Source organism: Narcine bancroftii, chromosome 11 (assembly GCF_036971445.1).
Source record: "Narcine bancroftii isolate sNarBan1 chromosome 11, sNarBan1.hap1, whole genome shotgun sequence".
In the NCBI taxonomy this organism is placed as follows: domain Eukaryota; kingdom Metazoa; phylum Chordata; class Chondrichthyes; order Torpediniformes; family Narcinidae; genus Narcine; species Narcine bancroftii.
The window spans coordinates 75,990,869-76,018,586 of NC_091479.1; the positions used below are offsets into that span (position 1 = coordinate 75,990,869).

Consider the following 27,718-nt stretch of genomic DNA (forward strand, 5'->3'; position numbering starts at 1 on the left):
AGGACGAGCGTGGGGTGCACCTGCAGCAACACAAGCACTCAGCCCAGGTCACCCTAAACGGGACAAGTACCTGACAGGAAGTCGGGTCAAGGTTCTGCCGCCAGCAGCCTCACGCATTCCGCGGGGGCTGCATCATTCGGCCTCCCATCAAAGCTGGCAGACGCCACGCCGCAGCCTGCCGATCACCTGCCGCGAGTGAGCATTGAATCCCGTCAGCCGCCGCCGGGCAGCACCGCAGCGCTTTCTCGTCCTTTCCTTTCTCGGGCGCCCCTTTCACCTGATCCCGCCGTCTGACAGAAGCCAGCGTGAGGCTCGGCGCGCCCACCCCTCCGCGGAAGTTCAACGCCGGCGGCTCCACCCGGGCCGTTTCAGGAGCGGGGACGGAATCGGCCGCGCTGTTTACCAATTTCTCCTTCCAAACTGTCCCCCCACCCCCTGGGCTGGAACTGACAGACGGAAATGACGCGCCGCGGGCAGACGAGGCCCACGGGCCGGTCCTGGCGCCGTCGCGTGTGCGCGCGTGCGCGACGCTGCGCGCCGGGAGGGCATGCGTGCGCTGAAGGCCCGGCCTTCGGTCTTCGGCGGGAAAGCAGCAGCAAAGGCGTGGTCCCAGCCCCCTTACTGCAGGCCTGGGATCAACTGGCTGGCGAGGAACTTGTGGCAAATAGGCTGACTTGTATGGACGTGACGGGAAAAGGGAGCTACGAGGGAAGGTTCCCAGTAAAAAGTGTGGCCATGATCCCCGAAGTGGTGCACGGCTAAGATGTTCCCAGAGTCCTTAACACTGAGCAAAAACCCTTTGGAAATCTCATGGCATCAGGTCAAGCATGAGCATGGAAATCTGATCACACTTCTCATCTTCCCTCAGCTCATGGATTGTGATGTGGAGCAGCACAGAACTTGAAAAGTAGCAAGGGAACAGTACGTCTCCCTTCAAACAACATTACCCACCCACTTGCTGACTTGACTGAGCCCTGAGCATATAAATGTCAGAACAGATCTGCAACAGGTAGTGAGCGAAACCACATAAAGGATAAAGCTGCTCGAACCGCTCCTTACCAATTTACAGCATGCTGTTCTTACTGTCTGTTTCAAGAATGAAATGATTACCTTCACACTAAATGGAACAGACATGGAATAGATCTGGCCCCTCAAAAGTGGGCAACCACAAAGCACTCTGGGACTTCAGAGTTATAGACCATCATAATCTAATTCCATGGCTCACGTATTACAAGCTCTTCAACCAGTAAAATAAGGGAAACTTGATTTGCCTTTGGAAAGATTGGATCAGGAAAAGTACATCAGGTGTAGGCAAATAATATCAAAAAGTATCCTTTGAAGTTTACAGCAAATAGGAGAGAACAAGAAAGTTTAGGAAGATAAAATAGGATATGGAATAGCCTTGCTAAGTAGGATAAGGAGAACACCAAAATCTTTTACAAATATATTAGAAATAAAAGTAGGTCCCCTCAGGGATAAATGGAGAAATATATGGATAGGGTCAAGGAATAGGAGTGGGGTTCTAATTAAATACCAATTAAATTGTTACAAGGAAGAAGGCTATGGAATCTGGAGGAGGGATACAATGTTATTCTGGAACACATTTGTATCAAGCAGAAGGGAATGCTTATGTAGAACCATAGAATTCTACAGCACAGAAACAGGTCCTTCAGCAAAATTTGTCTCTGCTGATCATGCTAATCCCATTTGTCTGCAATTAGTGCATATGTGGCGTCCCGCCACCTCGGAGATCGGGCCAGCACACTGCACAGTAATAAACAGCGAACCCTAGCATAGCGAGCTGGCACGGTTGGAAGCCAGGGCAATACAAGACCGGCAGCCCTAAAATGGCGCTGGCCAGGCTGCCCAGCTAACAGCAACACCAGGCTGGGGAAGAAAGGTATTAACATAACATAACAATTACAGCACGGAAACAGGCCATTAGGCCCTTCTAGTCTGCACCGAACCAAACACCCCTTTCTAGTCCCACCTCCCTGCACAATGCCCATAACCCTCCATCTTCTTCTCATCCATATACCTGTCCAACCTTTTCTTAAATAATACAATTGACTCCGCCGCCACTATTTCTCCCGGAAGCTCATTCCACACGGCTACCACTCTCTGAGTAAAGAAGTTCTCCCTCATGTTACCTCTAAACCTTAATTCTTAACTCATGTCCTCTTGTTTTAATCTTTCCTCCTCTTAACGGAAATAGTCTATCCATATCCACTCTGTCTATCCCTTTCATAATCTTAAATACTTCTATCAAATCCCCTCTCAACCTTCTACACTCCAAAGAATAAAGACCTAATCTGTCCAATCTCTCCCTATACTCTAGATGCTTAAACCCAGTAACATTCTGGTAAACCTTCTCTGCACTCTCTCCACTCTGTTTATATCCTTCCTATAATTAGGCGACCAGAACTGCACAAAGAACTCCAAATTAGGCCGCACCAACGTCTTATACAATCTCAACATCACCTCCCAACTCCTATATTCCATGCAATGATTGATAAAGGCCAGCATACTAAAAGCCTTCTTCACCACCCTATTCACGTGAGTTTCTACCTTCAGGGAACGATGTACCATTACTCCTAAATCTTTCTGCTCTTCTGTATTCATCAATGCTCTCCCATTTACCACGTATGTCCTATTCTGATTCTTCTTACCAAAATGAAGCACCTCACACTTATCAGCATTAAATTCCATCTGCCATTTTTCAGCCCACTTTTCTAAGCAGCCCAAATCCCTCTACAATCCTTGAAAACCTTCTTCATTATCTACTATTCCACCTATCTTAGTATCGTCTGCATATTTACTAATCCAATTCACCACCCCATCATCTAGATCATTAATGTATATAACGAACAACAATAGGCCCAATACAGATCCTTGAGGCACACCACTGGTCACCGGCCTCCAACCTGACAGACAATTATCCACTACCACTCTCTGGCCTCTCCCTTTCAGCCAATGTTCAATCCATTTGACTATCTCAAAATTTATACCTAAAGACTGCACCTTCCTAACTAACCTTCCATGTGGTACCTTATCGAAGGCCTTACTGAAGTCTATATAGACAACATCCACTGCGCTACCCTCATCCACATTCCTAGTCACCTCTTCAAAAAATTCAATCAGATTGGTCAAACATGACCTTCCTCCCACAAATCCATGTTGAGTGCTCCTGATCAGACCCTGTCTATCCAGATGTTTATAAGTACTATCTCTAAGAATTTTCTCCATTAATTTACCTACCACAGACGTCAAACTTACAGGCCAATAGTTGCCAGGCTTCCTCCTTGAACCCTTTTTAAATAACGGAACCACATGCGCAATGCGCCAATCCTCTGGCACTATCCCCATATCTAATGACATACGCAAGAAGTTCCAGCAGGCGGGAATCCTGTCATGCAGCTGATGTCAGCCAATCAGCCAAACAGTGGGAACTCCAACTGTATAAAAGGAGCATTTAATAAAGACAAGCTCAACCTCCAACACTACGAGTGTGTGTGTTTCTTCATGGCAGACAGCTACAATTGATGACCCAAACGGTTTAGACAGAATCTAAACCCAGCGATGGATAGTGAAGCAGCGAACAGCACAGTCGGCCTCAAGCTCCTGACCTTCTGGACTGTTCAACCCGGCATGTGGTTCAACCAGGCTGATGCTCAGTTCCAGATTCAGGGCATCACATCTGAGACCACATGGTACTACCACAGCAGAGTGGCCAACTTCATCCACAGGCCACCATTGGAAGGCATTTACACTGCCTTCAAAGTGCTATTGACTGAGACCTTTGGACTCACACAGCGAGAGGGGGGCATGGCTGCTCCACCTGGACGGCATATTTGTATACTTGGATGACATCCTGGTGGTGAGCAGAACCTGGCAGGAACATCTACAATCGCATACATGAGTTCGGCCTATCGTCCCAATGGCAGGGAGCTGACGAGTTTGTGACTCCATTCACGGGCTGGCACATCCATCGATCAGGACTATGGTCCGGTTGGTGGCCAGCAAGTACCACATGGGATGGATTGTGGAAGCAAGTCAGTGGGTGGGCCAAGAACGCCAAGCAGCCAAGGTACAGCAGCACACTGAGATCCCCCCACAGTCTTTCAAGTCAACAGAACAAAGGTTTGACCACATTCATGTGGACATAGTGGGGCCCTTGCCAGTCTCACAGGGTTTCCACTACCTGTTCTTGGTGGTTGACCACTTTACCCGGTAGCCAGAAGCAATCCCCCTGGCTGACATATCCACTATATCCTGTACCAAGGCACTCCTCTTGTCCTGGGTAGCAAGGTTCAGACTACCACGCCACATAACCTCTGACAGAGGCGCAACAGCCTGTGGGGTGCTTAGCTACACCACACGAAGGTGGGGCCACCTTTGAACTGGACATCAGTGATGAACCAGAGGTTTTTCACCACAGACAGGCTCAAGCCGGCACATACGGACCTAACACAACCTGTGGAGATGGCAGCACCTTGACGCAGAAGCAGACTGCCAAAAACATTGGGGACTGCATCCACGGACTCTATGAACTGTAGCATCGGTTCTAGGGTGGTGGGGGGGGGGGGGGTCATATGGCGGCCTGCCACCAGATAATCGGGCCAGCTCAATGTGCGGTAGTAAACAGCGGCATAACTCAGTAACATGACCCCTAGCATAGTGAACCGGCACGGTTGGAAGCTGGGGCAGTACAAGACCAGTAGCCCTAAAATGGCGCTGGTCAGGCTGCCCAGCTAATGGAGCAACACCAGGCTGGGGAAGAAGGGTATGCAAGAATGTTCTAGCAGGCGGGAATCTCGTTTTTGTTATTCATGCGGCTGATATCAACCAAACGGTGGGAACTCCAACTGTATAAATGGAGCATTTCCAGCGTCATTAAAGTCAGAGCTTAACCTCCAACACTGCGAGTGTGTGCTTCTTCGTAGCAGATGGCTACATATTCCTTTAAACCCATGATTTTCAAACTGCCCCCTAAACTCACATTCCACCTTAAGCAATCCTTAATGGCATAAGTGCTGTGATTAGTAAGGGATTGCTTAAGGTGGTATGTGAGTGGAAAGAAAAAGTTTGAAATCCTCTGTTTTAATCGTACCTAATTGACTCGTTATGTGCACAGTTTCATAACTCCAAAGGAAATGGGCAATGCCAATTTTTCTCAATCAAAATATTTTGGTAACAATTGGGACTTCCCTTCCCTTCCCACTCACATACCTCCTTAAGCAATCCCTGACTAATCACAGAGCATTTATGGCAGAGGGATTGCTTAAGGTGGAATGCCAGTTTAGAGGGGCAGTTTGAAAACCACTGCTTTAAACCTTTCCTGTCCATGTACCCATCTTAATATCTTTTAAATTATTCAATTGTTCCCACTTATCCCACTCTAGCAGTTCCTTCCATATACCCACTTCCCATTGTGTGAAAAAAGGTTCCTTTTAAATCTTTCCCCTCTCACATTAAATCTGTGCCCTCCCGTTTTCGACTTCCATATCCTGCAAAAGAGACTACAACTGCTTACCCCATTTGTGCACATCGTGATTTATAAACCTCTATTAGGTTTCCCCCTCGGCCTCCTACACTCCAGGGTCAAAATATCCAGCCTATCCAACCTTTATAATTTAAGCCTACCAGTCCTGGTAATATTTTTGTGAATCTTTTCTGCACCCACTCCAGATTAATGGAGATGTCCCACAAGAGGAGGTTAGCCAGGAAGGTTCAGACGCTAAGTTTTCATAGTGAAATAGTGAAACAGATTCAACAATGGCTGGACAGGAGAAGCCAGAGAACAGTGGTAGATGATTGCTTCTCATACTGGAGACCAGGGATCGGTGCTGGGACCATTCTTTGTCATTTATATCAATGATCTGGATGATAATGTGGTAAATTGGATCAGCAGTTTGCAGATGATACTAAGATTAGTGGCATTGTGGACAGTGAAGAAGCTTTTCAAAGTTTGCAGAGGGATCTGGACCAGCTGGAAAAATGGGCTAAAAAAAAAAGGCAGGTGGAATTTAATGCAGACAAGTGTGAGGTGTTTCATTTTGGAAGGACAAACCAAAAAACAACATACACAGTGAATGGTAGGGCACTGAAGAGTGCAGTAGAATACCTGAGAATACAGATACATACTTCCCTGAAATTGGCAACACAGTTGGATAGGGTTGTAAAGAGAGATTTTAGCATATTGGCCTTGATAAATCAAAGTATTGACAATAGGCTGGGATGTTATGGTAAAGTAGTATAAGATTTTGGTGAGGCCAAATTTTGAATATTGTGTGCAATTTTTGTCACCTAACTACAGGAAAGATCAATAAAATAGAAAGAGCGCAGATAAGATTTACTAGGATTTTGCCTGGACTTCAGGAACTGAGTTGCAGGGAAAGGCTAAACAGGTTAGGACTTTATAACCTGGAGCATAGAAGAATGAGGGGAAATTTGATAGAGGTATTTAAAATTATGAGGGGATAGACAGGGTATATGTGGATAGGCTTTTTCTATTAAGAGTAGGTGAGATACAAACCAGAGAACGTTGGTTAAGAGTGAAAGAGGAAAAGTTTAGGGGGATAGAGGGGAAACTTCTTCACACAGAGAGTATGAGATTGTGGAATGAGCTGCCACCTGAAGTAGTGAATTAGGGCTCAATTTTAACAGTTAAGAAGAATTTGGACATGGATGGGAGAGGTATGGAGGGCTATGCACTGGATGCAGATCAGTGGGACGATAAAAAAATGGTTCAGCACATACTAGAAGGGTCGAAGGGACCTGTTTCTGTGCTGTAATGTTCTATGGTTCTATCTGTCTCATAGCTGGATAACCAGAACTGCACACAATACTCCAAGAGCAGTCTGACTTGAGGACATTTCAATCTGGTCAGGTTGATGCCATTCTTGGGGATTAGACTTTCTGATGTGAGAAAAAGTGTTGTGGTCAAACACTTCTGTTTATCACAGAGTTCTGAATGGGAAAAATCATACACAGATTGAGTTCTATGCTTTGAAGGAGAGTAAGTGGTGACTTAAAAGTTCCAAAGCGTTCATGAGTTATGTGACCTTGAACATATTAGGCATTAATTTACTAATGTCAGTTCAAGATATTATTGCAAGAGAAGCTGGAAATGGATTCAACTAAAAATGCATGCATCAGAAATAATCCTGATAGAGGAGATCAGAAGCAATTACTTTGTCACTTCAACAAGGAAGACAAAGGTTTCTGTGTCAAAGGAAGTCACACTTAAACAGGAACAAAGGCATAAAGATGAGCTGTCAGGAATCAAAGTGCGACATGATTAGGTTCATGACTTTGAGTAATATATTGAAAAGATGTGTTGCTGTAATTGCTGTAGTATTTAGCATATCCGCAGTCTGTGTTACATGTTTAAAGAATATGGCGTATGATATAATTACAAGCAGTAAAATTAACAAATGTAGAACAAGATGTGAAATTTGTGTATAAAACCTACTCGGAAACATGAATTATGGGAATTAATAGTACCTAGAATACATAATGTACAGATATTAAACTCATGATAGGGAAAAACCTGAAGTCACAATGACTAAAGAAATTAGTAAGTTTGTGTTATTACATTTGAAAATTAATATAAAAAGCTTCTGTGGCACATAGATTTGTGACGGTTTTTAAAGTGAAGCAGCATTGTACAAATATATGAATGTGTGTATTTTTGTAGACTAAGTGTAGTACCTGGTGTTACTTTGGATATAATTCTATATTATTCATTGTTACTATTTGAGTGTTGTATACTTTCAATCAACAATATTTTCTTGGCTCCTCAATTCTTATAATTTACCTTGTATAGCATGAAAAGTGCTTATGAATACTAAACTTTTCGAAACTCTTATGGCAGAGATCTTGGTGTTAGAAGGTACCAGTAAATGAATGAATATCCATGATATAGTAGATGATCAAACTACAATATTTCAAACAGCATGGAATCATGAGTCCCAAGGCCTCAAGTCTTGTTGTATCACTGCTCATCCTAATAAGTAGTATTAGTTTCATGCATTATTCAAGCATTGTAAATGGAAGACCCAACTGCGCTGGGTGGGTCACGTCTTCAGAATGGAGGACCATCGCCTTCCCAAGATCGTGTTCTATGGCAAGCTCTCCACTGGCCACCAAGACAGAGGTGCACCAAAGAAGAGGTACAAAGACTGCTTAAAGAAATCTCTTGGTGCCTGCCACATTGACCACGGCCAGTGGGCTGATATCACCTCAAACCGTGCATCTTGGCACCTCACAGTTCAGCGGGCAGCAACCTCCTTTGAAGAAGACTGCAGAGCCCACCTCACTGACAAAAGACAAAGGAGGAAAAACCCAACACCCAACCCCAACCAACCAATTTTCCCTTGCAACCGCTGCAACTGTGCCTGCCTGTCCCGCATCGGACTTGTCAGTCACCAACGAGCCTGCACCCGATGTGGACATACCCCTCCATAAATCTTCGTCCGCGCAGCCAAGCCAAAGAAGAAAGAAAGAAAGAAACGGCAGAAAGCCCTTAAGAGCAAAGTTATTTGTTTAGGTGTGAATACCGTGGAGAGGGTGAGGGACTTGAAATGTCATCCATTCTTCCTCACCCACTGCATTACACAAAAGTGATGGGAAAATTCAACAAGCCACTCTGCATCCATAGGAAGTACAAGGCAGTTGAGTTTTGGCCCAAGACCTTCATCAGGAATGTCAAAAAATCAAGTGTCTAAATAAAATAATGGGGAATATGGAGGCCAACAGGTAAGAGGCAATAGGTAGATACAGCTAAGAAAAAAAGCTGAGAAGTGAAGAGGGAAAGGGCAGAGGGCACTCTCTGAAGGAAGCAAAGGGATGTGTAGCTAGAGGAATGGAGACAAGTGAGCTGCTTTCCCTCCCACCAATGCTGCTTGATCCACTGAGTTCCTGCAGCAGATTGGGTGTAACCTCTGCATTCTTCACTCGACCTTCACTATCTCCCTTTGTCAAAATATTGTTGCCAGTTTGATCATCCACACTGTTCTCTGTTCATCAGGCAGTAAGAATCTGCTTGTCGCACTCTGCTTTCTCGATCCCAGTAAATGCCTTACTCTAAGTCATACCCTTCATTCCCCTCTTCCCTGACCAATTCTACATTACTTAGCCTAAAGCTGTAATTATGTCTTGGAAATAAATGTACATCACACCTTCCACATCTGTCAACTCTGAGTTGAAGTTTCACAAGCTCTATAGATGCTTATTACTGAAGTTTCTGTCATGGATCCCAATGACTCCATCAAGTCCCATGTACTACTGCTGCCACATATCACCTATCCTATCATGCCAGCCTTAGAATATTTACTTCATTCAAACATTACACTTGCCTTAACTTTGTCAGGTGGGGTGACGCAGTTGGTGTACAATGCTATTTCAGCGCCAGTGACCAGCTTTGAATTTTGCACTATCTTTAAGGAGTTCTCCTCATGTCTGTGTAGGTTTCCACTGGGTGCTCCAGTTTCCTCCTCCCTTTCAAAATGTACGGGGGTTGGAGGTTAATTGGGGTATATGGCAGCATGAACCAGAAAGGCCTATTACCATACTGTAGGTCTATATTTAAATTTTAACATTTATTGAAGTCCTTTACTCTCCAATGCCTGTATTCTGCAAACACTGCCATCAGATAAACTATTTTAAAACTCATCATGCTTTATGCTGGGTCATTAGATGTCTCATATTAGATGAGACATCTAATATGATCTCATTAGATCATCTCATTAGATGACAAAGGCCAACATTTATTGAGAAGTTAGCTCCTTCTACTGCTTCAATCCTTCTGGTGAAGATATTCCCACAGTGCTATTTGGCCAAGTATTTCCAGGCATTTAGACAACGAGGGAATAATGACATTTCTGAGTCAGGATGTTGTGCAGTTTGAAGATGAACTTCAGGTGGTGGTTTTCCCCATTCCTTCTGCTTTCGTCTTTTGTTGTGAATTAACAATGAATATACAATTAGTAGACAGTAATCAAGATAAGTGTTTCAACTTGCATTATTTAAAGATCCAATGGTCAAGATGAAAAATGGACCAAATTGTCAAGTCCCCAGAACAAAGATTACTGCACAAAATTAAAAATTGTGCGTACTTTTTCTGATTGCTAGACCCTCTACGGGTCACTAGTTTTGTAGCTTTGAACTCTGAATTTTGAAATTTATAATTACCTTTTAAGTAACATCTTTCTGGTGATTGAAATAAGTTCTTCATTGTTCAAATCCCCGATCAGTGGAACATTTTCTGGCAAGGAAATTGAAGCAATATTGGAATTAACTGTTGGAAAAACTTCTGGAAATCATGACTTATTTCCTGCTGTCTCACTGAAGAATTTGGCAACTGCCATTGATTAAAATCCTCAGACTGTTTTTCTACTGCAATTGGTTGCAAAATCAAACAATTTCATTTGCCATTTTGGAAGAAGCTGAAGAAATTATTTAATAAAAATATAGGTTAAATAGTCAAACTTGCTGACCAGAAGAATGTTGATATTTACCTGTATTTTTGGCCTTGCGAGCTGATCCTCCGATCTTTTAATTATTCATACTATCATTCAGCTTGGTGCCTTGCTGCATGGCTGAGCTCCACTGTCACCACAGTTTCTTGGGGCAACTGGACTGTTGAATGGCTGGAGAACTCGAAAGGAATAGCATTTCTGCCTTAGTCTAGAACTGAGCTACGGCTGGGACAATAAATAAAATAAAATAGAGGCTGGGTCTGTATTTTCAAATATAAAATAATAGAAAATGTCAGACATACTCAGCTTGGGAGCAGGTAGGAATATTGGTGTTGGGGGAGGAAGTGTTAACATTTCAATCATCTTTAAATTTCCACATCCTCAGTGACTGACATGAAACATTTGGTGATGCCTCTCAGTTGTATCCCTTTTTGATTGAGGAATTGCCACACAGCCAATCTTAAGCCAAAAAAAAAAATGACATTGCCAAGAAATGACAACTAAAGTTTTAATGTTAGTCATGGAGAAATTAAGGAAATCAAATCACCAGCATGTGTAAAAATAACTAAAACTGTAGATGCTGGAATATGAAGAGATTTGCTTTGGGAACTGACAAAGGAAATCTCTTAAGTGGCCACCTTCAGCCTTCAGTGAGTGTAGAGATACACTTTTAAAAACATCAAATATAGGTAAAATAGTTTAATGATGCAACTCTAAACAAATAACAGTGGTTATTTAGGTTTACAATTTGAGCTTAAATGCTGTTTCAGACATATGGAGGGTAAATAAAATGGAAAACTTGGAAAAAACTGAATAGCAAAATACCTACGCTGTTAAAACACAGTTTTAAAAAAAACCATGTTATCTGCACATCAGATCGCAAACCATAAAAACAGCCATTTTTGTTACGTGTATTTTGTGTTTATTTATTTCCCACCAACACCCCCCCCCATAAATTCCATAACAGCAAATTTTATTTTGCACATCATATTTTTGGTCATGAATTGTAAATTCTAGAAGGGTGATTTTTTGTAACCTAAATGATCATAATACAGGGGCTTCCTGTATACCTGAGTTACACTATTGTACAGACAGAAGGCTGTGCAGTACTGAATTTAATGTCTGACATTATGAAACATTAAAAGTTGCCCATGTCTAATCAAATCTTATGGGCAGCACGGTTAAAGAGGCAGTAAGTGCAACGCTCTTTACTATCTTCTTCAGCATGATGCTGAAACAAGCCATGAAAGACCTCAACAATGAAGACAGTGTTTACATCTGGTACTGCACGGATGGCAGTCTCTTCAATCTGAGGCGCCTGCAAGCTCACACCAAGATACAAGAGCAACTTGTCCGTGAACTACTCTTTGCAGACGATGTCGCTTTAGTTGCCCATTCAGAGCCAGCTCTCCAGTGCATGACGTCCTGTTTTGCGGAAACTGCCAAAATGTTTGGCCTGGAAGTCAGCCTGAAGAAAACTGAGGTCCTCCATCAGCCAGCTCCCCACCATGACCCACATCTAAAACGCTGATCTGATGAATCTGATTTCATTTTATTCAATTTTTATGGTGTCAAATATATATATATATATATATATAGCTGATGTAAAAATTATATTGAACTAATCTAAACCTTACATTAATAGCATTTGTCATACAATCTCAACATAGATCTGACCATCTTTGCTCATCAATTGTAATATTCAAATCCAGCTCCCACCTATCTAGATTTATAGACTCCATGTATAGTAGTTCCTGTTTGTAATAAAAGATATATTGCAGAAGTAAATTTCTTAGTATTTCCCTTCCCAATAAGAATTTCCACCTCACTACAAGTTGGTAACAGCATCGCTGGGCCTAACTTTTCCCTCAGATATCCTCTCAATTGAAAATAACAAAAAAGAGTATTATTAGTTATTTTGTATTTATTCCTTAGTTGTTCAAATGACATTAATTTGCTTTATTCAAAGCAATCTTCCATATTTTTAATGCCTTTATGAAATCAAATAGTTAAAAATTGATTATCCTTTGAAAAAGGTAGAAGATAATTTTGTTCAGAGGCATTGTGAATATACTTTCTTTTATGCCAATTTCACCATTTGTTCCAAACAGTAATCAAATGCTTCAGCGATGGTGTTTCTTTAGCGCCAATCATTAATTTTGAATCCCATTTATATATAAATTCCTCTGCTAATCCCTCTCCTATTTTGTCCAATTCTATTTTGACCCATGCCAGTTTTTCTGCTCCTTCAAAAAAAGATGTGCGCAATCTCACATTTGAGCCACTTGACAATAATTTTTAAAGTTAAGCTGTAGGCCTCCCTATTCATATTTTCACATGAATCTTTCAATAAAAATTCTTAACATTTTATCTTTCTAAAGAACTTTCCTCACATGAAAAAACTTTTGAGGTAATAATATAGGCAAGGTTTGAAAAAGGAATACATTAATCATAACACAGTTAATCCTTCCTCCTAACGTTATAGGTAATATCAGAAACATATCTTAAACAGTATACTTATTATTGAATCCAAAATATTTTCAATGGAAAAGCAGATTTAAATGAAAGTATGTCAGCACAGATCATCTACTATTATTTTAATGATACTTTAAGTACAAAATTAAAAGAGAACCTCTCCATGCAAGTTAAACGTGAAAAAATTGACTGTTACATTCTGCAAAAAAAAAACTCTCAAACTTCAAATAAGTAAGTGTAAAACAAAAGCATACAGCTGCCAAATTTTCAGATTATGACATTTCTGTGGTTAAAAATCCATATGATGACACCACGTGAGTGTCATGCAGCGACCCTAACTGCAACAGATGGGTTATAAAGAGAGAGACCCAGACACTGCAGATGCTGGAATCTGAAGCAAAAAAATATCACTGGGGGATCCCAATTGATCAGGCACCATTTGTGGTAGGAAGTATACAGTCAACATTGTGGGTCAAGACCATCTCCTGAACTGCAATATTAAATTATCAATGCTTTTGTTGGATTGATATAGTTAATGCAGTTACAGAACATTACAGTACAGGTCCCTCAGCCCATGATGTATCAACCTATGTAAATGGACTCCATACCAGCCTCCACCCCCTCTATCTGCCAGTTGGTAGTTTTTTCCTGATCTTAGCAATTTTAACTCTGAGGAAATATGTTGTTACAAACAGTATCATGAATTTTTCAAGTTATATTGTCCAATAAGTTGATTATCCCTTTAGGTAAGGCCAGATTGATATTATATTTATAAAATCTATCTGAAATGTGTGAAAATATTATCTTTCAGCTGAAATATTGGTAATAATTATACTTTTATAACTTAATATTTTAGTATACAAGTTCATATTAATAGAAAAAAACATTTGTATATAAGCAGTTCAAATTGGCACTCCATGACCTTTGTGTTTTCTTGTTGCTGACAATTTGCTATTATATATGTGGCTTCTCTGTGGATTATCACCTTGTTGTGGTGAAGAAGTTTGTGTGGTCCTGAGATCCAGAGAATGATGCCGTCTGGAGCTATGCTCCTGGTAGGGTCACCCATTGTGATAAGGTCGAGGGTGAGGTTCCTGACAAAACAATCCAACCAAGTACTCAAAGGTGGAACAGGTGGACAAAGTTACTCTGAACTCAACGGCTGTGAAGATGGATGAAGGCTGCAACAAATCCATCAGCTCCAATCATCGTGATTTCCATATCATTGGAATTTGTTGGTTGATTTGTGAAGAATCGTCTGCTTCTTGGATTGCAACATCAAGTTCACATTAAACAAAAAGATGCACAGGCATCTTCAGTTTGTGAAATGGAACGAAGGCCGTCATTCTTGACCTCAAGGGATAGCTACGACAATGATATATCCAGATAGATATATAAACAATAGCCGTAGCCCAAAAGGGGCCTACTTTTAATTTTCCTAATTGAAAGCTGATGATAATTTTTTCAGATCTATCTTTGAGGTACTGAATGCTTTGGTGAACTTGACCCGTACTTTTGCAAGGTTCTGCAAGAAACCAATTACAATTTAAATTAGTTGGACAAATATAACCAAGAGAAAGAACCAAGTTTATTGAGATACCAAAGAAATGGTTTCTGGTAGAATGGGAACAAACTTATTAATCTGCTTTTGGCTATGAAGACAAAACATGATTGTCTTGACCATAGCATCATCAACCATTGCTTCGATATTTTTGGCAATGGGGATTAAACTGAAGCTTTTAGTTCCATTTAAATTTGACAAACATGGAGATTCCAACATGTAACATTGCAATGGAAAACATTCTAAAAGATTGTTAACTTATTTTCTATGATCACAAAGCAGCCATTGAAGCACGAGATCAAACATTGCCAGATCAGAGACACAATGATAAGTTAATGGGAGCTGTTACTTCAGTGCTGGCTGGAGATTTTTTAATAAAATGCTACCAGTAATTCCATGAAGTACTATAGCGTATAAATTGAAAGCCTGTATTAAAGTTTATATATTTGGCCAATGTTAAATAATTACACTTGAAAATTCATCTGTTTTCAATTTAGATTTTTTAGATTTTTAATCTATATTTAACACCAAATCCTTTGGTGGCCCTCTTCAATACAACAGGAGGGCATGATTCTTCTTTATCTCTGGTTCAGAGTCGCTCCATTTCATTGCCTCTCTTTTGGTGAGATGTGCAATTTTACATAAATGGAAGGATGCTGCCCTGCCTACTCATGATCAGCAGTTGCATGACATCATGTCCTGTTTGAACATGGAAAAGATTCATTATTCAATTAATAATTCAGACACAAGTTTACAGAAGTTATGAGGGTCATTTATGACTCACTATTTTACTTTATAATTTTAATCCAATGTAATTAAATTGTTTGACTGCTATCTTTTCCACAATCCTTATATTAATTTTTTTTAACTTTTTTTTCTTTTAATAGCAGTCATGGCATCTGGCAACACACTTAGGTAAGGGAGTTTCCATTTTCCTCCTCTACTATTTTCTTCTTTCTTCTTTTTTTTTAACATTTTTAGTTATTTCTAAAATAGGTTATACTATTTAGAATATCAATTATGGTTATGATTTGCTATTTATGTATGTTAGTGATTTACAGAATGTCTTATTTAGTTTATGTAACTGTCCATACTATCTTATCGAATTGTACCCTTTTTGTTTGTAAAATCAATAAAAATATTTTAAAAAGAAAGAAAATTCATCTGTGAGACCATCTGACAGGCAATCCATCTACTTGAGAGTTTGTTTCAGATTTACTCAAATTAGGAAATGGGGAAGTTAAACATGATGACTCAGCAGAATTATATTGATGAAAAACTTCAGCCACATTGTTAAATCACTTCATGATCTGATGCAAGCTGCTTCCCCAAATGTCACTCAACACTATTTTAAGTAAAAATGATTGCATGAGAAAAATATTATACCAACAAATTTTGCAGTGCAGGCCATAAATAAAGACATTCTTTAGAGAAGCTTCCTGGACAACCTGTATAATACAATAATGTCAAAAATATGACTGACATTGACAATCTCTTGTTGAATTTTTAAACTCTGTCACACCCTGGTGTTCCATCTCATAATCTTAAACTAACAGAAGTAGTTCCAAGCAGTTTCATTTACTTCAGAATTTGGATTCACCAATACAATGCAGTGGCATAAAGTTATCAGTTCAAACATTACTGCCAAAGTAATTGACAGTACAATACTGACTGGTAATGCTGTTGTGGAAATTGTCTTTATCCCTCAGACACTAGTTATTCCATCGACCTTTTCAATTCAAAAAAACTTCAGTTCACTTTTCAAGTTTGTTTTGCCAGAACCTTAACAATGCATGGAGACAATCATTAAACCATGTCGGACTTAATCTCAAAACTTAGTGCTTTTCCCATAGTCATGTTGGTTCCTCCAGAGTTGGAGATAAAAATAATCTATATATATTTACACCACATTAAAAGAATTTGCGTGGATTTTGAAGAATGCAACATTGAAATCAAGTACATTTTCACATTGTCCATGGGAACATATCCACTTAAAGAGAACTAGATTAAAAATAACTTGTAAAGACATTTATTTTCAATGTATAAGTTTTGATTATTAACTTTAACAACTATGGCAACTAGTACATGATATTATCCCTGAGAAATACATATAAAATAAATGACAGATTGGTTTCCAATACATTGTAATTGCTTGTTTCTGCTTCAGCATGAATTAATTTCCACATGTTTGTTAGTCATTGTTTTACAATGGCTCAGCCGCTGTAGCATTAATTTTCTGAGGTTATGAAAGTACATTATTGCTTTCAAATAGACAGAAACAAAATAAATATCCACTGCTTGTCTCTGACAATGTTCTATATTTGACTGGTAGTTAAAAAAAAACCCAATTTATTTTATACCACAGATTTTAAAAAACACCACTCATTTTAAAAACAAACAGTTGTTCTTAATTATTGCTTGCTTTGAATTTTTTTTTACTGTGTTTTCCAAAAGCAAGTTGCATGCTGTCATATTGCTCTTCAGGGAAGGCAGTAGGTTGTATAGTTATCTTCTGATGGGGCAAAATCACTACCCTGAAACTACACAACCTACTACCTCAACCTGGCAGAACATTGAGATTGTAACAACTGAAATGAAATGTACAAAATAAATTGTATTTCACACATTATGGAGATTTCATAATTATAGCAAGACCACCACAGAATTTGCTCCTATTACTTGGTAGATTTGACACCTATCAGGACATGAGTCCACTTAAACCAGTGATCCTTCATTTATGCTTCTGAGACTTGGTCTATCTACAGCAGCCTCTAAAAGTTTTATCATCAACACCGTTTGAAAAAATCTCCATATCTACAGTAAGGAGAATTCTACCATCATCAACTCTATATCTCAGGCCAATATCCTCACTGTCAAGACTTTACTTAGATTCAGTCATTCTGTTGAGCAGGTTACAACATTCACATGCCATCATGTGACCCATGTATACTCTTGTATGTGTTTCCTTATCCTATTTATCAGCTTCCATTCATACATCTGGTCCTTAACCAAGAATTGGAGTGGGTAGCCTTAGCCTAGGGATTCTGTGCCTTTTGATCCATTTGCCCTTTTAGTTTGTATGGAAGTTCTCCTGCTCTGTGGGAAGATCAGGATCACCTTGAAATTTTGAACCCTGCAGCTTCATTTACAATAAACAATCTAATCTATTAATTCATTCATGCTGAAACATTCAAAATAATTTCAGGAAAATCTACATTGAGTATGAAAATTTAACTGAGCTTCTGGAGAGAGAGAGAGGGGGGATCAGGAATGTGTGATATTGGACCATCAGCCATCTTTTCAAGTTCTCCTGGCTGCACAGGAAGCAACGTTTGTTAAAACAAAATTGAAGCTATTAAACACCAAGATTCTAAGCAGCTAATCATACTGCTCACCATAATCAGGCATTGGATTTTAATGCAACTACCTGCATTAGATTTCTTAATTGAATGCCTCACAACCATTAGAAAACATTGATCTGGCTTTATGATCCAAAAATGAATCATTGAAAAAAATTATAAAACAGCGTTTAATGAAGAGCTTCATTTTACAGAATTGATAAAATTACTCATACTTTTTGAAATATATCCAGATGATCAGAAAAAAGGTTGTCAAGTGATCCATCGAAGTTTTGACAGCCACCTCAGGAAAGACAGTAGATTGTATAGTTATCTGACTGGAAGGGCACAACCCTAAAACTATACAACCTACTACCTCACCCCAAAGGACTGTAATATTCAGCAGCAAAGATCATGCAGGGATACATTCCTTGTGTTGATTAACCTGTGTATAAAGGAACAAGGAAAATACTCACATATGAAAGTGTAATCTCATCGCAAGTTAACAGTAAGCTGAACAGAAAACAGCTGAATTCCCACAATAAAGAGGAAACTTTATATTAACATGATTGATTACATTAACATGTATGTTGTCCTGTACTGGATTTAATTTAAAAAAATTAATTTAAATTTAAACACGTAGCAGCGTAACAGGCCCTCCTGTCCCATGAGCCCGTGCTGCCAAAATACTCCAATTAACCTACAACCCCCATATGCTTTGAAGGGTGGGAGGCAACGGGAGCATCTGGAGGAAACCCACGCAGACACAGGGAGAAAGTACAAACTCCTTACACACAGTGCCGGATTCGAACCTGGGTTGCTGTCACTGTGATAGCTTTGGGCTAATGGCTACACTAATTGTGCCACTCCATCACTTCATCAGAATGCTGATATTTTCAAGGCTTCAACAGAAAGAAAAACAATCATTTATACAAATATTTTCTTTAATAAATGTGGTAATATATAATAGCACAGGGTTAGCATCTATTGAAATTATGTAATTTAATCACGTTTAATCCAAAATATCTTACTAAAATCATGAACAATCCTAAACAGGCTCTAATACATTGCTCTTTGAATTATAACAGTTTTCAATGTTACTATCTCAAAAAATATTGTTGCTTTACGTACATAGGAGACTTTTAAAACAGGTAAAATTTAAAAAAAAATGATGAGTTACCAAAAGAAATGTTTTGCACAATTTCTTTTCATCCTGGACTTCTACAAAAACAAATAAGGGTATGAGTATTATATTTGACCAAAAAAATTGACCCATTCTGTATCACAACTAAAATTGAATACAACGACATATGTTTAAATTGATTTATTAACCTTCACACTTATTTTTATCAGATTACTCCTAACATTTTACTGACTACCTTCCACTTTAAAGTAGAATTGCTAAACAACCTTTTGAGAGAATAAGCAGGCAGTACTTAAGAGTCTTTTTGACTTCAAATCAATTACAGCATTATTTAGATTCATGGTTTCCAGGTTTAAATATTATAACATGGTACTACAGAGCAGAGCTTTTTCAAAGGAATTTATTCAGACAGAGAGAATGCACAGCAGAGTAAACATCTGATAAACTATCATACAGTTGATCAGAAATCCTGATGGTTTAGCATCTAGCTCACCTGTTTCTGTTTCTGGCACTGCATTTAAGCTCACAGAACACCATATCCACACTCCTCCTAAAACCCATGATCCATTCCAACACTACTTTTAAAATCATCAGTCCACCTTGACTCTCTGTATAAACTTACTGAGGCTCTGTCCCACTCTCCTTTTAAACTTGCTAGATTTTTCCCCTTTAAGTGGTTTATTGAAAAAAATGATATTTTTGTAGAAGATCTTTTAAAAAGTGAAATAAAATGTTGTTAAGAAGAGGAATATTTAGTTGTCCAGAAAATCCAACAAAGTCCCAAATGTGCAAGAAGGAAATCATATCATGTTGGATAATTTTGATAGAAGAATCACACCAAAACAAACTTGGGACTGGGTCATCGGATAAAGCAACTGGAGTGAATATTAAAGTGACCAAAAAAGTTTCAAATAAACCAAAACCGATATAAAGGAATGGAGGTGGACAGAAGGTACAGATGCCATCCTAGTGCCTCCATTTTAATGAATGATCATGAAATCACAAAGTAGTATTGATGATAGATTTAAATAAACAATTGCCTTAGTAGTTATTTACTGTATATACCTCCACAATGCAGACTATGAGTGAAGTACAGAGAGACAAGAATAGAATAATTGCTAGTTCTTAAAAAGGCCATCCTGTGTTGCCAAGGAATACTCTTTGCAGTTGAATATTGCTTATCCTCTTCCTGGCAAAGTAGAGAATCTTTTTGCCCTACAAACACAAAAATAGTGTTTATTGAACATTTTCATTTTATGCCAGAGACCCAATCATTTCAAAAATAAATGTGGTAAACCACTGTTTTACTGTGATTGGCTACTGACAGCTGGGTATGCCTCTCGAGACTGATCCCACCCATAACCCCTTTGCATGCTCCCTATTCACCCTGTTATGATCAGTCATTGAGGTTGGTTGCTGCTCCAGTCTATAGTCAATAAAAACCTATCAGATTTACAACCTCAGTCTTTTGTGGCAATTGATGGTGCATCAGTTTGATATTGATATTATTGACTATAATTTTTCAAGAAAATGGAGCAATATCTGAAACCTGAGAGACTCAACATAGACCCTCGATCATCTGACTCCCCAGATATGTTCAAACTCTGGCTTCGCTGCTTCAGGGACTTCCTGATTGCGATTATGAATGTCTGAAGCTCCTCTTCTCACAAGTCGGACCCTTGGCCTTCCCAATGATCAATGATGCCAAATGCAGAGGCCATGGGTATACTGAAGATCCAGCTGGCAGTAGCCAATCACAGTATAACAATAGTTTACCCCAATATATCAAACAGTAGTGGATACAGTATGAATACTTTTTCTTTAAAAATACCATAAAACAATGATAACTGTATCAAAAGGCTAAAATGTGTACAATAACACCTGACTCTAATTCAGTCATGTCAATATGTATAGGGAAACTCTCTCTTCATTATACCTTTATCATTACATTGATCATTCCCTTCTCATCATCTCATTCTTCAAAAAAAAATTCAGATTGGGAATAGCAGGTGAAAATAAAGCAGGAACCATGTCCTACACAAATGCTTCAAGGTACTGAATGCCATCATATTTCACAAAACATCAAAAAATCCAGAGAATGTATTTCCATTTACATAACATACATTGCTGGTAACACAATAGCCCAGATTTTTTCTCCTGAGAGTTAAGGGAATGTTCTTCATTGTTCAATGCACAAATAGTTGAACACAGCCTATCAGTAAGCCTGGTAGTTGAGATTTCCTCTCTTTCAATATCTCTTCACCAGGTTTTCCGCTTTAATCAGGAGCCCTTTGCAAGGATCTCATGTTGTTCGATAGCAGAAAAGCAGCAGGAGGGTTAGGAAGGTAAGTGAACCAACCAGATTACAGAATGCTCAATCTCACATACATAGAAAAACAGGAAGTTTAGAAAACAAAGGAAATATAAATTAAATTTAAATGATTGTAGAGAAAGATTGAGGAATACATATGAAAGAAATGTCAGAAGTAAAATCAATCATTTTTGTTTATAAGGAATAAGACTTCATTCATCAATCTAAATTTTCAGGGATAGAGATATTGTTGAACTGATTATACCTCTTGGACACTATCTTTTCAAAGAGAAACATATCCCTTCAAGCTACCTCCTTAATATGAATGATTAGAGTATAATGAATTATTAAATAATAACATAATTTCTGGTCATCAATAGAAAGAGATTTTGTTGTTTTAATTCTCATTTAAAAATCTCAGAAAGTTTCCATAAAACATCTTCCAGGTGATATTACTCCCTGTGGCGTTAATTATCCTCACAACCAAAACAGAATTTCTTATGACTATTCCTTCTCAAATGTCTATGTCCTAACTCTTTTCATCCTGACCACACTATTTCCCAGCATAGCATTCTCCCATCTCAACTTTGTATTACAGACAATCTGGTAAAAGATAAAATGGACTGAGTCTAGCAGACCAGCAAGTTATCCATCTGGATTTTACATAAGATTAAGTACTAAAGCAAGGATTTTTTTTCAATCAGATTTTTATTTCATTTTGGAGATAGGGTAATTAACTGACTGAAATTTCTGGTCTAGCACTGTACCTTTTGTGCAACAAACATAGATAAAGAAATATGCTAATTCATCCTTTACCATCAGTTTATTTTAATACTGCATACAAATATCAAATTCCTTTGCATTATTTAACCATTAAAGTTCTTTTGAAATCTTATGGATAAACATGTGAAGGACAACATTTTCCCACTCCTAATATCATTTTCTCTGATTACTAAGAATGAAGTTCAGAGAAATCAGTGCTACGGGTTCAACTCTATCTTTCTTTGGCTTGGCTTCGCAGACGAAGATTTATGGAGGGGGTAAAAAGTCCACGTCAGCTGCAGGCTCGTTTGTGGCTGACAAGTCCGATGCGGGACAGGCAGACACGATTGCAGCGGTTGCAAGGGAAAATTGGTTGGTTGTTAATGATATAAATGGCACAAATGTACTACAAACAGTTTAGCAATTTGAAAAGAGGTCACAAAAATATTGCAAAGGGATAGATAGGTTAAATGAGTGGGAAAGAAGTGGACAAATTGTGTATAATGAAGAAAAACTACATAATGTGGCACAAGGGATGTAGAGGTTCTGGTCTATAAAGCACAAAAATTGTATGCAGTTTCAGCAAGTCATTTGGAAAGCAAATGAGATGTTTACCTACAATGCAAAGGGGCAACAAAGTTTCCATATTCTTATATTCCATAGCAAGAGTCACAACACTGGTCAAACTGACCTACGCTGATTTATAGGATACAGGGGATGATCTGTGAAGATAGGCTGTACAAGTTGAGCCTATACTCATTGGGAGCTTAAAATCTTGTAAATCATAAATGTTCATAATATTCATAACAGTCAATAATGTTAAAATGTTCAGTGGGGATTTGACAAGTAATATACTGAGTCAATGTTCTGGATGAGGGGACAATGTTTTAGAACAAGGCATCATTAATTTATGACGGGGGGGGTGATTCTTCTCGGAGAGGGATGTTAAATTTTGGTATTCTCCACCCTAGAGAGCTGTGGAAACAGTCTCAGAGAATATACAAGGTGGAGGTTGAAATACATGAGAGTTAAGGAGTACTAGGAGAGACCAGGAAAGTGATCCTGGACCAAACAAGATTTTAATGAAATGGTAGAAAAGGCTCAAGCAGCCATTGGTTGAGAACTGTTACCCAAACTTCCAACCAGCTGAATTCACACCTGATCTCTGGTGCATTCCATGTAGAATTTGCGAGTTCTCCCTGTGACGGCATAGGCTTTGTCCGGCTACACCAGTTTCATTCAATACTGTATGCCCTGCAACCGCTGCAACCGTGTCTGCCTGTCCCACATCGGACTTGTCAGCCACAATCGAGCCTGCAGCTGACGTGGACTTTTACCCCCTCCATAAATCTTCATCCGCGAAGCCAAGTCAAAGAAGAAGAAGTTTGCCACTGTGTGTTGGTGAAAGGTAGAATCTGCAGAAGTTCAAGGGAATGTAGGGAGAATAAAAATAGGATTAATCTAGATGGGTACTTGTCAGCCCATGCTCAATGAACCAAAGTGCTGGTTATATAAATGAACTTTTGAATGAATTAACAGAGCATTATTATTTATAGAGACATTTATACATTTTCACAACTTTAGATGTTCTACAGTTATTTTGCTCTCCATTGAACTATCAAGGAATTTCTAAGATTAATTTGGATTCTAAAGTCCATTAAAAATATACAAACATATTTACCCATCCTCTTAAAAGAAAAGTTTTCTACTTAGCAGAAAAAAATGGCACACTTAATTTAATGCAGTCATACGTCACATTTCAGTTAGGCAAAAAGCCGAAAAAGCATAAGCAATTTAAATCTTCCAGTAGTTGTCAGATCACATACTGTTGATAATGGTAGACTAGTTCAAAATTTGCAAACTTCTAGAATGCTAATGAGCAAATTGGCATCTTTGCTATGGCTTCGAGTCAGAGTTGAGCCCTCAAGTACGGATTAGGCAGCAGCAATTGGATATTACAGTGGCAGCATTATCTTTTTAATTTGATTAAACTATTTCTCAATGGGATGACTCAGAGTTAGAAATCTAACTCATGGTTTGAGATTATGAAATTGAGTCAAGTTTTTTTTTATTCATCAGATGATTGATGGCAAGGTCAGGGTTATTACCCAGTCCAAGCTTCCTCTCCAAGGCTATGGTGTTGCTTTACCTATGAAAAATGTCTTTAAAACAAGTGTTACAAAGCATGTCATTAAGTTAACAAAAATTGCATTGTAAAATTATTTATCAGACTGCACTCTTACACAATAAAATATGTCAACTGAGAGGGAGAGTGATCTAAAGTTCAGATTTATTGTCAGAGTGAATACAAGGCATCACATACAACTCTGAGATCCTTTTTTACTGTGGGCCAGGCAGAATTTCTACCTATTGGTAGTGCAATAAACTGGACTCGAGAAATGATATATCTACAAAAGAAATAAATGTAAACAAACTGACTGCAATACAAAACAAATATTTAATTCTAAATAATGTGCACGATAAGGGGTCTTAAATGAGTCTCCAATTGAGTTTGTGGTTGAGGAGTCTGATGGTGGAGGGGGAGCTACTGTTCCTGAGTAGGAGTCTTGTGGCACCGATACATCTTTCCTGATGACAGCATGTGCTGGGTGGTGTGGATCGTTGATGATTGCTGCTGTTCTCCAACAGCACCATTCCATGTAGATTTTCTCAATAGTGGGGAGGGTTTTGCCTGTGATGTACTTGGCTGCATCCACTACCTTTTTCAGGGCATTCACTCAGAGGTATTAGTGCCCCAATACCAGGCCATGATGCAATCGGTCTGCACACTTTCCACCGCACATCTGAAGTTTGCCAAGTTTTTGATGTCATACCAAATCTCCTGAGAAAGTAGAGGCACTGATGGGTCCAGGAAAGGTCCTCTGAGATAGTGACTCCCAGTAATTTAAATTTTCTCACCCTCTCCACCCCTGATCCCCAATGATTACTGGATCATACACTTCTGGTTTTCCCTTCCTAAAGTCCATAAGAAGCTCCTTGGCTTTGGTGACATTGAATGTGATGTTGTTGTTAGTACACCATTCGGACAAGTTTTCAATCTCTCTCTTGTACGCTGATTCATCACCCCTTTTATCCTGAACTCTTTGACTTAGAAAAGTGATCTCACAAAGGAAATTAAATAGAGATATACATACTTATTTTGATTTATTTTCCTTTAAAGTTATTTTATCATTATCATTCAATCCTAAGATTCTGCTAACAATGACATCCCTAACTTGGGAGGCAGGGTTGCCATAGTGATTAGTGCAGTGCCTTTACTGCGCCAGTGATCGGGATCGGGGTTTGAATCCTGCACTCTCTGTAAGGAATTTGTACATATTCCCTGTGCCTGCGTGGGTTTTACCCAAAGGTTCCAGTTTCCTCCCACCATACAAAACATATCGGGGAAGTAGCTTAATTGGGTGTAAACTGGGTGGCAAGGGCTGAAATGGCCTGTTACCATGCTGTTTGACTAAATTTAAACTAGAATTATTCAAAAACCCTTTGGGAGGGTAAGCAGGCACAACTTAATGAACATTTAAAAAAAAAATTTCAAATCAAGCGTTATTTAAATTCATCAGGTTTCCAGCTGTAAGTATAATAACCTACCACCACACAGGTAGTCTGAGCCACTTTTTAAACTGCTGCAATCTTTGTAGTAAGGATACCCTACCGTGCTGTGGGAAATCCCATTCTGGAATTTTGACAAAACCACAACGAAGGCATTCTGACATCGTTCCAAGTCAGCATGATGTTCAATTTTAAGGGGAACTTGTGGGTGATTGCATAATTATTGCTATCATTGCCTTGATGTTTAAACAAGTTTTGACCAACTACTGCAGTGCATTTTGTAAAGCTAAACATGAGCCACGATCCACCTGTATTGGAAACCAAATGTGGGAAAATAACAATCTAAAATATGCAAATAATTAATTTTTAAATGTACTTTCTTTATTGAACAATTCTGGTTAAGATGTAACTTGGATTGTAATATTATATAATCTATTCTTAATAATTTATTGGCCTTGAGTAGAGCAAGGGATTAAATGCATTACAGCAGGGAGACTCATTGTTGTGCTTGATGTTCAGTTATGTTTTCAATTACCTATATGCATTATTAAAGACAATATTGCTTAAGGCTTAAGTTACTAGTTTAAATGAAATTAAAGAACATTTAGATTGTTCTGCAATATTATAGCTTCAAAGTTGAATATTTAAATAGGCTTAATGCTTAGAAGACTCCAAATAAACTCTGCATTGTGTTGATCTTAGAAAGTAAGACTACACAATAACATCTTTAATAAAACACAGAGATCACATGCTTTGTTAGGATTAAGTAATTGAAGGAGCCTTAAAAAATAGATGAGCATAGGCTGTTAAATCTTTTTTAATTAAATTTCTGAAATTCTTCTGAGTAAATGATGCCCACTATTAGGATCATGGACTAATAGGGACCTTCTCTGCACTAAAGCGAATGAATTGAAAATCATGAGATTACGCGTACAGTATTTTATTGCACATTGTCAATGAAAAACTCGCCTTATAAGTAGAACAAAATATTCTTGCTGTTGTTCTGTAAGTTCCTTGCTTTAATTAATGAAGACATTAAAGATTTGTGATGAGATTGTTGTATTTCCATGGGATAATGGAAGGATATTAATAGATTTTGACAAGTTGTAGTAAAATGTATTTTTCACATTGTATTCCTCTTACAATTTGCCTTAGATAAATTAGATTCTATGCAAGTTCCCGATGAGAACAGCAAGCCATAGTGGTAAAGAACAGGGATGTTGATTTATCATGAGACTATTGCATGTATTGGGGTGATCCATGTCCATGGTGAAGGATGAAACATGCTGCTATAATCGGTGGTCTTAGGAATATTGACATATCTGGCCTAACTCATACTTCAAATCTCCATTGACCATAAGAGAACAAGACATAGGAGCAAAATTAAGCCATATGGCCCATCAAGTTTGCTCCACTATTCAAATCATATTCTTTAAAGCAAGCAATGTCTTGGGGGGGTTGGAGAATTTTGGAGGTTGAAGTCCTGAGGGACAGAACAATGTGCTAAAAAAGCATTGCATTTTCTTGTGATAGGAGCAGAAGCTGATGGTGTGTTAACAACTGTCTTGCATGGCCCAGGATCTTGTTTAAAGATGTGGAGAAATCAGAAATTCAACTTAAATCAGAAATTCAAATTAAACTGAAACCAATATAAATAGCTGAGAGCAATATGTTAGGGACAGAAAGCCAGATGCAGGAAAGATAATTAATGAGCCTATTGATTAATTAAATACTTTATTGCATTGCATTTTGGGGACTTTTGTGATACTGTAGTAAAATTATGTTGCCTTTGCTCTGTACTGATTAAACTCTCACCATAATCCTGCAGTTTTGTACCATTCCTTACTTCTATTATGTATAAGATGTCTAACAGGTCTGCTCACAAAATCTCAGTGCAATAAATCTGAAAAAAAAAGTATTTTTTTGCAAACTGACAGATGAACAAATTTAATCAAATTCTTTGAGCACACCTGACATTCACATTATCAAATAAAATTGTGGCTTTCACCCAGAAAATACATCTCTTACTGTCAGAGAGCCAAAGCAAAGACCAAATCAAGAAAACAAAACCAAGGC

At 38.6% G+C, this 27,718-nt stretch overlaps 1 protein-coding gene and 1 long non-coding RNA gene across 6 annotated transcripts in view; one reads left to right on the plus strand and one right to left on the minus strand.

Moving 5' to 3' along the window:
* LOC138745934 (peroxisome proliferator-activated receptor alpha-like) overlaps window positions 1-16,299 on the minus strand; it is a 63,893-nt gene extending 47,594 nt beyond the window's left edge. For 2 of the 5 annotated variants that reach the window (XM_069903483.1, XM_069903484.1), the window contains exon 1: window positions 71-509. The gene's annotated coding sequence lies outside the window, so the exon portion shown is untranslated. Of the gene's footprint in view, window positions 1-70; window positions 510-10,194; window positions 10,268-10,520; window positions 10,707-13,941 lie in introns of those variants that run through there. The other 3 variants (XM_069903482.1, XM_069903481.1, XM_069903485.1) reach the window with 3 other exon arrangements.
* On the plus strand, window positions 1-24,819 carry LOC138745940 (uncharacterized). The gene is made up of 5 exons (XR_011346608.1): window positions 1-195; window positions 869-1,009; window positions 15,405-15,432; window positions 21,266-21,344; window positions 24,152-24,819. It is a non-coding gene; the product is annotated as an uncharacterized lncRNA (long non-coding RNA).
* Window positions 24,820-27,718: the final 2,899 nt, after the last annotated feature.